Source organism: Pezoporus flaviventris, unplaced genomic scaffold (assembly GCF_033815535.1).
Source record: "Pezoporus flaviventris isolate CSIRO_AGI_PZ_B2104156 unplaced genomic scaffold, CSIRO_AGI_Pfla_v1 ptg000083l, whole genome shotgun sequence".
NCBI classification, from domain to species: Eukaryota; Metazoa; Chordata; class Aves; order Psittaciformes; family Psittacidae; genus Pezoporus; species Pezoporus flaviventris.
Genome location: NW_026892631.1, coordinates 13,559,315 through 13,569,698, shown reverse-complemented (window position 1 = coordinate 13,569,698; position 10,384 = coordinate 13,559,315). Strand labels below are relative to the sequence as shown.

At 47.3% G+C, this 10,384-nt stretch overlaps 1 protein-coding gene across 1 annotated transcript in view; it reads right to left on the bottom strand.

Annotated features, from left to right (window-relative positions):
* The window catches only part of PACC1 (proton activated chloride channel 1), a 179,242-nt gene that overhangs the window by 163,999 nt on the left and 4,859 nt on the right, over positions 1-10,384 (bottom strand). The gene's annotated exons all lie outside the window — the stretch shown is intronic.

The window sequence follows — 10,384 nt, the reverse complement described above, 5'->3', positions numbered from 1 at the left end:
GGTCAGAAGTAGCGCCCTTTCCCGGCTGGTTTTGCTGTGCGAGCTGTATCCAGCCACCTGCACTCTGCTGGGGGGAAAGGGTGGCTCACGGGGCAGCAGTGTGGCTGCACACCATGAAACCCTGCATCCCCGCATCTCCAGGCCATCCTCCATCGCTGGCCTTAGCAGTTATCAGTGTGTGCCGAGCCCTGCTGCAGCCCCTCGGGTTGTCTGGCCAAGCATAGGACACTGGAGTGCCCCAGGGATGTGCTGAGGGAAGGACCCAGTGCAAATTAAGCTAGGTGCTGTTTAGCTTGCAGGAGACCTGAGGCGAAATGAGAAAGCACAGATTTAGTGGAGACCCAAGTTTTCCCTTCAATCATGCTATTAATTTTGGGGGACATAAAAAGCCCTGGTGATGTCTGTCTCATAGAGGTGGAATAATGCAAATGGTCTGCAGCCATATGGAAAGCAGTCGGTCCCAAGCTCCATCTGATACCTTTAGCCATCACCTCTTCCTGGGATGCTGCAAACAGCAGATAGGATTGCACTTTGTATGACTCCTTGTGTCTCTATAACTTGCAGGATGTACATGATAGAAAAATCAAAACAGGTTTGTGATTTCTTTGGCATAATCAGTGCCTTCAGCGTGCCTCGCTTGTCCTCAGTGCTGTTATCCAAGTCAGCACTCTGCTATCCAGTCAGGGCTCTGCTATCCAGTCAGCACTCTGCTATCCAGTCAGTGCCGCAACCCAGTCAGTGCTGTTATGCAAGTCAGCGCTCTGCTATCCAGTCAGTGCCGCAATCCAGTCAGTGCTGTTATGCAAGTCAGCGCTCTGCTCTCCAGTGCTGCGTTACCCAGTCAGTGCTGCATTACCCAGTCAGTGCTGCATTACCCAGTCAGTGCTGCATTACTCAGTCAGTGCTATGTTACCCAGTCAGTGCAGTGTTACCCAGTCAGTGCTCTCCTATCCAGTGCTGTGTTACCCAGTCAGTACTATGTTTTCCATGCAGCTCTGGCTGGTACAGCTTCTGCCAGAAAAAAAACCAAAAACCAAAACCACATTGCTCTGTTCTTGCCAGGCTTAAAATAACGCACCCAGATGCATTGTGTGCACTGGGGATTCCCACACGTGCAAGGGCTTGCAGTGCATGCACAGCTCAACGCCAGGCATGACTACTGAGGGGGATGCAGGATGACGGTAATAATGCGAAGGTACTTTCCACAGGCTGAACTGTGGAGCTTGTAGATCTAGAGAGCTCCTAAAGTGAAGTTGCTAATAGAGACAAAACAGTGGGCCAGTACGTGCCATCCATGGCTACCAATTCACATAGAGGTCTCTCTGCACCTTCCTTGTTCAGCGCGCACCTTGAATCAGTAACAGGCACTGGAAGGATGCTGCAGTTCACCTCCTTGGCTGGCTGGTCTCATTGCCCTTTGGCCTCCCAGGCCAAGCTGTTTGCAGGGCGCACGTGGAGCAAGGCAAGTGATTTTGCCTGAAGGCCAAGTGACTTGGAAGAGTGGAGCGTGTCAACACGGGAGTCGTGGACAACGCAGAGACGATCAATGTGATCAAGCAATTGCCCTTTATTGAGCGTCAGACATGATCTTCTATACACAAATCCACACATTGATTATACGCTGATTGGTTAACATGCCTTGCCAACAAGCTTCTGATTGGGCTTTACACAAAGTTGCTTAATACAAGTTACAACAGCACTATGTGTTGTTTAGCACTAACCTCAACATTCTTATACTGCGGTTTTTACATCCTGGTTTTTGTTCTTAACGTCGCTAACATTGCGATTTCATTTCCGCCACTGCTATCCCTGGCTAACCTCCCCTCTGGCCTAGTATTTTTCCACTTACAGAGAAGCTCTACTTATGCTAACTGAGAAGCCTGACTCATGCTAACTAAATCCATACAACAGGAGCAGGCACAGTGGAACTAAGGAGCTCATGGTAAGTCACTTGAACAACTCGGATCCTGGAAATCGCCTCTGAGTTCAGGACCAACAGCTAAGAGTGCCTAAGGGCTCTGTCTGTGCTCATTCAAATCAGTCTCCAGGAGCTCTCTTCCAAAGCTTGGACTAACAGTGCCTGAATCTGCTGAGCTCTGGAACAAACTGCCATGAGTTTTCCCAGATTCTGACATGGGAACAAGTGAGGAGATGGGGATGAGGCCACGTGGGTGATAAATGCTGTTTAATCCTGCTGTTTACCATGATAAGAGTTTAAACAAATTGACCAAAGACTTCTACTGGAGGTGCTTCCAACAGGCTCCTATGCAATGCATAGAGAGGCTCTTTAGAGGCAAAAGCAAATAAATACTTGGCTGGAAATGCAACTTTCATCACTGATGAACTTCTGATTTTGTTTGTTTTTCCATTAATGCAGACTGGGGTTCGATCCTCTGTTCCCATCACAGAGAAGGAAAGTGAATTTGAGTCAGCCACTGCCGTAGCAGAAAGGTTTGTTGTTCTTCTCTTTGCTTTCTATACGCAGTACAAAGATATAGCTGAGATCAAAGAAAGGATACGAATCGCCATGGCACCTATGAGTTGTCTCAGCACTTTCCTCTTCAGCAGGTGGTTATCCATCCATTCATTGCCCCTGCTGGGGCTGGCTTTTCTGTTGGTGTGAATCAGTTGGGGCATAGGACCCCCCCCCCCCGCGCAGTGGCCCCACCATGCAGTGAGTACAAAGCGCACCCTCTCCAGGGCCTGGATAACAGCTGACGTGGTCCTGCCTCCTCCTGCCCCATAAAGGCTCCCTGACTCCATCACTCTGTGTTTTGGGGTTCCTCTGACCTGGAGTAGAGCAGATGGGCATGGTCCAGGTGCGGTGCCTGCCTCCTTCCCACGTGTATTCTGTATTCGGTGACATGGTTCAGTTCTTGGCAGTGCTGGGAATGGCTGGACTTTAATCTTGATGGTGTTTTCCAACCTGGCTGAGTCGATGATTCCATTTCTGTGTGGGTTCTGGGTTTAACTCCTTTAATATGCAGACTCTGCGTCCACTACTTTGGCTGTGCCAGGGCTGTATGCTGTCATCAAAGTGCAGACACTTGGCTCCTTCAGTGCCCAGCTGCAGCTTAGATAAAGTACATGTCCTGTGTTGATAGAAATTTTCTTGTGAGCAGTGCAACCAATAAAGCTTTCCAGCTTCAGGGATTTCTGAGCTCCTCACCACAGCAATCCCAGTCCTGTGATGCTCCCACTATGGTCCAGTGCTCCCAGTGCTGCATTTCCAGCTCCCTGCATGTCTGATCCCTGCCATGGTACCACCAGTTCCCCCGTGTACCCTCTGCCTGCAGGGGTGCCTCAGCTTTCTTGTGTGTCCCTGTAATTCCCCAGCCCTCTTCCATGTTGCTTCCCTGCGCTTGTTGGATTGCCATTTAGGCAAGAAATAGCATGTGCTGAGACCAGTCCAGAGCTGGGTAGGTCGTGTTAGGATAGCTGCTGGTGTCAGGCTGGGTTTGCACCTCCTCTTGGTAGCCTCAAGGAGGAACCAAGAGGGTTGATGTCATCTACGTGGCCACCAGCCCTCAGAAACCTTGTGGGCACTTTCTGTCTCCAGGAGCTCTGTCTGTCAAGTTTTGTTGACTATTGTCAAAACCTGAGTTGTGGAGATGGGCTAGGAGACAGTACGACCATTATCATGTGAACTGATTTCCATGGAATGTGTCTATGCCAGTCGATAACGTCTCCTGGGTGGAATTGGACCTGCTGCTTGGGACCTCCCTCCCAGGTCTGCTCAGCACATGAGCGCTGGTGAACCCATGAAATGGAAAGGACCTGGGATTGTCTAGCAGGAAGGTCTGCCTTTGTGAAGTGCACTGCCTGGAGAGGGCAGCTTTGAAGTCCTGATTGGCACTAGCTTATTGCTATAAACATATAGAGAGAGCATTTTTGTGCTCAGAACATTGCTGGACACACAACAAAGGGGGAGGAAGCGGACAAATGGAGCACTGTGGGAAGAAGTTAAATGGAGCACCATGTGGGGAGCTCCAATCAAAGGATCACTATATAACTTCCTTTCTCTTTAGGGGTCATTATTCCTGCCTGGAAAAGTCAGGGTGGAAACTTAGCTCTGTACAACACAGGACCTCTGTGCTGAGTTGAGGAAATGGCATGTGCAGTGGACTAATGTGGTACATAGTATGCATGAGCAAATGTCAGTGCTCTCCAAACAAATCCCTTCTGTGCTCCCAGTGAGCACAACATCCATTGACAAGGGGGACACACCACTTACGCAAAGAGGTTGTTTCTTGACCAGCACGTGGAGGATGCTGTGATATCAGAATGATCAGAGCTTCCTCTTGGAGTCCTTCAGTTGCCCTTTCTTTGGAGAGGTGCAGCTGCACGCAGTGGCCTTGTTCCACCCCTGCTGTCCCAGTGGATGCAGATTGTGGCATGTGATGGGGAACGCCGGGGCATTCAGAGCTTGGGGAGGTGTCCAGAAGACTCTTTCTTCCCCTGCTCACTAGAGAGTTACCTGTGCTAGCATCTCTCCAATCTAGCTTTGCACTTTCTTCTCAGAGGGCTGGGTGAGGAGGTATTCAGAAGCTGTTAGTAACACCGCAGACTGATCCCCTTTGCCCCAGACTCTTGTTTTCACTGTTTGCATTTCAAGGTGCACACAATTGCGTGTGGTTTTGTTTGCTGTGGCTCAGCTTAGCAGTCAGCACTCTTAGAAAGCACATGAGCTGGTTTATTCCAGGATGTGGAACTGGTCCTCCTGCTCTTCGAGAAAGATAAGCTGGTGGCCAGCTTCATCTGCTCTATTTCTGCAGAACCAGGATTTGCTTGATTTGACTGTATAAAAACTGTCTTAAGGTGTAATTTATTGTAGTCTCTGCTTCCATCCCTCTGCATGGATAGATATGAAAAGAGTTATGTTTAAAATCCAAGCCCATATTTTCCTGGCTAAAAGTCTGTGCAGGAGTAAAAGGAAAATGGCAAAATCCCAACTAGGGGGACATATTGATGGATGTCTGGAATGCTGGTTTCCTGCAATGAGGACACTGTAGAGAAGCTAGAGAAGCTACTTTAGATCTTTACCAGGAGTGTTCTCATAGCTGATGTCACATTTCCTTGCTTTTTATTATTCATGTTACTCTATTTCCAAGTATGTTCCCTTTTGGAGGGTGCTGTTTTCTGCTCTCTTTCTTTGCTCCTAAGAGCTTCTGTCTCTCTTCCAAAAAAGTCAGCTAGGAAAGGCATTAGATCTTCACAGCTAGAGGTTCATCGCATCCTGTCAAGTCTTTGTGTGGGCTGGGCTGGACTTCAGTCCATGGTTCATGTCCACAGCTCAGTGATGGGAGGAGCAGTAGAGAATCCATGCACTGCAGCTGGCCACAAGCAGAACTGGACCTGCCAGTGTGAGCCAGAAACCTTTCACGGTGCCTCCTTCATACATCAGGCTTTAACTAGACCCCACATCTGTTTCCTGCATCTCGACTCCACAGGCATCCTCTGAAGAGCGCTTGGGGTTGTTTTGACGCTTGAGTTTACCCAAGTGTTCAATGGCTTGAGATGAAAAACATAACAACACTTGTGAGCACTTAACATCTATAGCAGCGTCTTTGCCAAACGTGGACCAGAAAAGCGTTCCTTTCCAGCTGTGCATCTGCTAAGGATGTGGGAGACCCCCCAGCCTTTCTCCCATAGGACACTTCAGTTTATGGTTCTTCCCTTTTTTCTGTTAGCACCCACACCATCCTTTCACTGATAACTGGGTTATGCTTCCCTAAAAGGACTACTTGTGGTAATATTCATCTTCTCTCCCATGCTATGTTGCAGAGGAAAGGTTCTCACTGAGACAAGGGCAGAAAAATGATAGAGGACCTGGTTTTGCCTTCAGGGAACTTGACTAGTGATTTGCACAGGAGCAGATGTGCCTCCTGTCCAGCTACTCTTAAACACCTGATTCAAGTTCAGGTTTCAGCCCTTGGTATATGCCACTTGCAATGGAGGAGGAAGGATGGGAGAAATAAGCTTATCTTATTAATAAGCATGCTGCATGCAGTTTATATACACAGGGAAGGGGCATAGCTGTATTTGTGTAGGTGCCCGGGGCACTGGCGGAATAGAAATGAGTTGAATTTAATCCAGCACCTGCGAAAGACTCTTACACTTCAGACGGATGCAAATAGCAATAAAAGTGAAAGAACACACGGCCAGCAGCAATCACTGGAAAACAAATATTTGGAGCAAATCAAAGATCAGGTTTAATGGATCACTACTGCTTTGGTGTGCACTGTGTGTGTAATCTGGCCATAAGCCAGTGTGTGAGGGATCGAATGTTTACTGGGTATAGTCCATTGCCAGCTATTCCACCCTTTGGAACTGGCACAGCAGGTTACAAAGGTGGGGCTGGAAAAAGGGCTGAATGTTTCACCCAGTCTGGTGCTTTTGGTCTCAGTCCAGCTCAGGGTGAGTTGGAGCAGCCCTTGTTCACTCTGTGCCCTCCAGCTATAAGGGCCTGTTCAAAACAGCATCAGGAGTCAGTGTGAAGTAGGACTTGAAACTACCTTTGCATGTGACTGCTGATATGCCTTATGTTGCTAAATCCACAAAAACAATAGGGAACCGGATCCAGGGAAAGGGAGATCTGCCTGTGTTTGGTTTGGGAAATCACCATAGGCTAGTGGCTCACAGTGAGCGGGTGCAGAGCCTTCCTCTGGACCTTACATGGCTGTTTCCCCAGGTGACCCCTGCTCTTACCTACTGTGCTGACTGCCACATGTAACTCTGCTCACCTCCACAGCTACTTTTTATTGCTGATGGAAGGCTGTTTTGCTTACTAAAAGCAAACACACGAGTTTTAAGATAAAAACAATGAACTTGCTCAGTGTTGCTCTGCTTTCTTTAAATGTATGTCTCAAGACTCAGTGATACCAAGACAGCTGGGTGGAAAGCACAGGGGTGTACTTAGTAATGGCCTAGAAACATAAGCACATCACAAAGTACGTCTGAACAAGTATGTCAGATGGAAACTTAGTGAAACAGAGACTAAGGGAAGTACTGTTAACACTGTGGGAATGGTGAAGGAAGTGGAGCAAAACAGCTAGTGCCTCAGTATTCCCCAGTTCTGACTTAGGGTAAGAAAGGATGGTTTCATAATTGGGTTTTTCCTCCCTCTGGACTATTTTAAGCAGATATGTATATTCCAAATTTCATTTACCTAATGGGGGAAAAAAAAGTAAATCCTTTCCACTCATTTAAAAGCAATTAGGTTTATGCATACCTTAAAATGTAAGCATGGCAGAAGACAACAGGACAGAAAAGTGGGGCTGTGGACGTGGACGAGAAGTAGCTGGGCAGTCATAGCAAATACTGTTTCCTTTATTTGCAAGTCTCAGTATGGGCCATTCATTCCCTTCCTAAGGTTTCTAAAAGCTATAAACTGTTGGTACTGTCTGAGGTCTTAAGGGACATAAATACTCTGTTCAGCCTGTGTTTGCAGTTCATTGGAAATATAAGATTATCTCCAAAGGCTTCAACAGCCTGAATGCCATTCTGCCAGAGCTGGTACTTACTTTGCATGTTGCTATATTGATTGCTGTCATGAGGCTGACCTTCTCATGGGCTATTCTGGTTCATTTGTTTTCCTTGCTGCACCAGTGAGAGAAGTTAATTAAACAGATTCCACTGAGGAATATTTGCTTGGAGACTGATCTCCCTTCCTTTGCTCCAAACAAAGAGATATAGTCAAACCCATGTAGATTAGTTCCTATATTTATTGTCCTTTAAAATCCTTTTTCTATATTATCTATAAAGTTCATGCACTTTAAGAGCCTCAGTGCTATGTAACATTTACATGTGTTCTTTTTCACTGTCTTGGTTTTACTATTCTTAAAACAAAACCAAAACCATATACATAGATAGGTGGGTGTTGGCCTCTTTTCCTGTGCCAGGGGAGGTTTAGACTGGATATGGGAAAAAATTCCTTTGCTGAAAGGGTTGTCAAGCACCGGAACAGGCTGCCCAGGGAAGTGGTTGAGCCACCATGCCTGGAGGCATTTAAAAGACACATAGATGTGGCACTTAGGGACATGGTTTAGTGGTGGACTTGGCAGTGTTAGGTTAACATTTGGACCCGATGAAATTAAAGGTCTTTTCCAACCTAAATGATTCTATATGTATGTAAGAGCCTCACGGATCTCACAAGACAGAGAAACAACCTTTAAGTCAATGCTTCAGCTGTTGGGCTGACATTATGTGACTGATGCTCCACTAAAACACACTGATAAATGTAACTGTGGACACGTCAGGGCTGTCAGGTGCTGAGTGAGTGCCGGAGGTGCTGACTGCCCTCTGTTCCCAGCAGTGCTCTCATAAGCTGGGCATAGTGTCGGGAGGGCCTGGGTGCAGGCAGGAGGTGGAAGCAGAAGGCCAGGCTCTCCCCTGCTTTCTAAACATCTGGATGAAGTAGATGTCACTCATGCAAAAGGCTCTAGATGCTCTGGGGTTGTCCTAGCAGAGGAGCTGCCCACTGGCCAGTGGCTGTGGCAGTGACGGCATGGCTGATAGGGGCAATAGGTTTGTGTCCCCTGGTAAGAAAAGCGAGGGGATTTTCTATGAGAGATCCTGGGGTTTGCAGCTCATCTGGAACAGTTTATATTGTGCTAGGAGTACTGCAAAATCCTACTGTTCAAATTGGGGTTTGGGGAACAACTGCAGTGCTTTCCCAACGCAGGAGCTCCAACAAGGAGAGTCCCTCTTGGTGTCTGGCTGACTTCCTGTTAAAATGATTAATGCTGCTGGAATGTTAAGGCATTTTCCATAAGGTACTGTTGCAGGCAGGGTCTTGGGCAGGCATCTTTTATAGTTACTCAGCCTAAACAAACAAATTCCTGCTGTTTTTTAGTTAAGCTGAGGTCATCCAGCATCTCCCCCGTTGTATGGATATAAGAGTTTCAAAGAACATGGCTCTCTTCCTGCTGATAACCTCTTCAGAGGGAAATTGGGAACTTCAAGCAGTTACTAAATATTTGGGTTTCTTCAACAGTAAAAGTAGCAACATTTCTCAAGCTTGGGTGCGAACAACCTGTGTCCAAAATACAAGCACGTTTTTGTAGTGGGCTATTAATGGCTCCAAATTCACATGTGTCTTCCATTTGATTTTCAAAGGATGTGTGTGCATGGACCATGCAGGTAAGTTGCAATGAATCAGGTAGTAAAAGACTACTGCTGTAGATTCCTACATAGATGGGGCAGGGAGCTGGAGCTCTCAGTGGTTGTTCTGCATCCACAGAAGGCTGCATCTGGGTTAACCACCTGGGATCTCACTGCAGCCAGTAGAGAAAACTGTTAGGGAGCAATTCCTCTCATGTTACTGAATTATAGAATCACAGAATGGTTGAGGTTGGAAAGGACCTTAAGATCATGCAGTTCCAATCCCCTCCCACGGGCAGGGACACATCACACTAGACCCATGTCATCCAAGGCTCTGTCCAACCTGGACTTGAAGACTATCAGTGATGGGGCAGCCACAGGTTCTCTGGGCACCCTGTGCCAGCGCCTCAGCACCCTCACAGGGAAGAGCTTTTGCCTTAGATCTAACCTGAACTTGCCCTGTTCCAGTTTGAACCCATCACCCCTTGTCCTATTGCTACAGTCCCTGATGAAGAGTCCCTCTCCAGCATCCTTGTAGCCCCCTTCAGACACTGGAAGCTGCTCTGAGGTCTCCACACAGCTTCTCTTCTCCAGGCTGAACAGCCCCAGTGTTCTCAGCCTGTCTTCACACGGGAGGTGCTCCAGCCGCTGATCATCCTCGAGGCCTCCTCTGGACTCTGGAATTCTTAGATGCTGAGTTGATAAATGGGCTGTGCTAGTGGAAACTTGAAATATCTCCCCATCGTACTATTTAGGATGGGTTGAGGTTCAGCCTAGCAGTTCCCCGGGCTAGAGATGAAAGGAGCCACCCCGCTCAAATGCAGCTGGCTGGTCACTTCTGTCCCACTGTCCTTTGATGGCTCAGGTTGGTGTCACGTGATCTCTCTCACAAAAGAGCCTTGTTGATTCACTTTTAGGAAAGAAATGAACCCAAGAAGATCAGGATTGTGTGCCAGCACACTGCTGCAGTGAAAGGTGTATCAGGAGTCTGGGAGTAACAGCGAAATTGCCTCAAAGCTTTTCCCCAAAGTTAGCCAATTGAGTGAATGAGTGCTTGTCAAAAATGAGAATGTTCATCCAAGACAACCCTCCTGCAGATGATGCTTTATATTCCTCTGTGTGGGGACATGCACTTTTCTTACTGTGTGTAAAGGATTCAGATGGAAGTTACATTTTCTGGTAATATATGAGGAGCCTGTTAATCTTGGCAGATAAGAACTCAATGCATTTCATCTACTGCATCTGTTCACATGGTTTTTTTTGTACAGAAGGTTTATTTTGT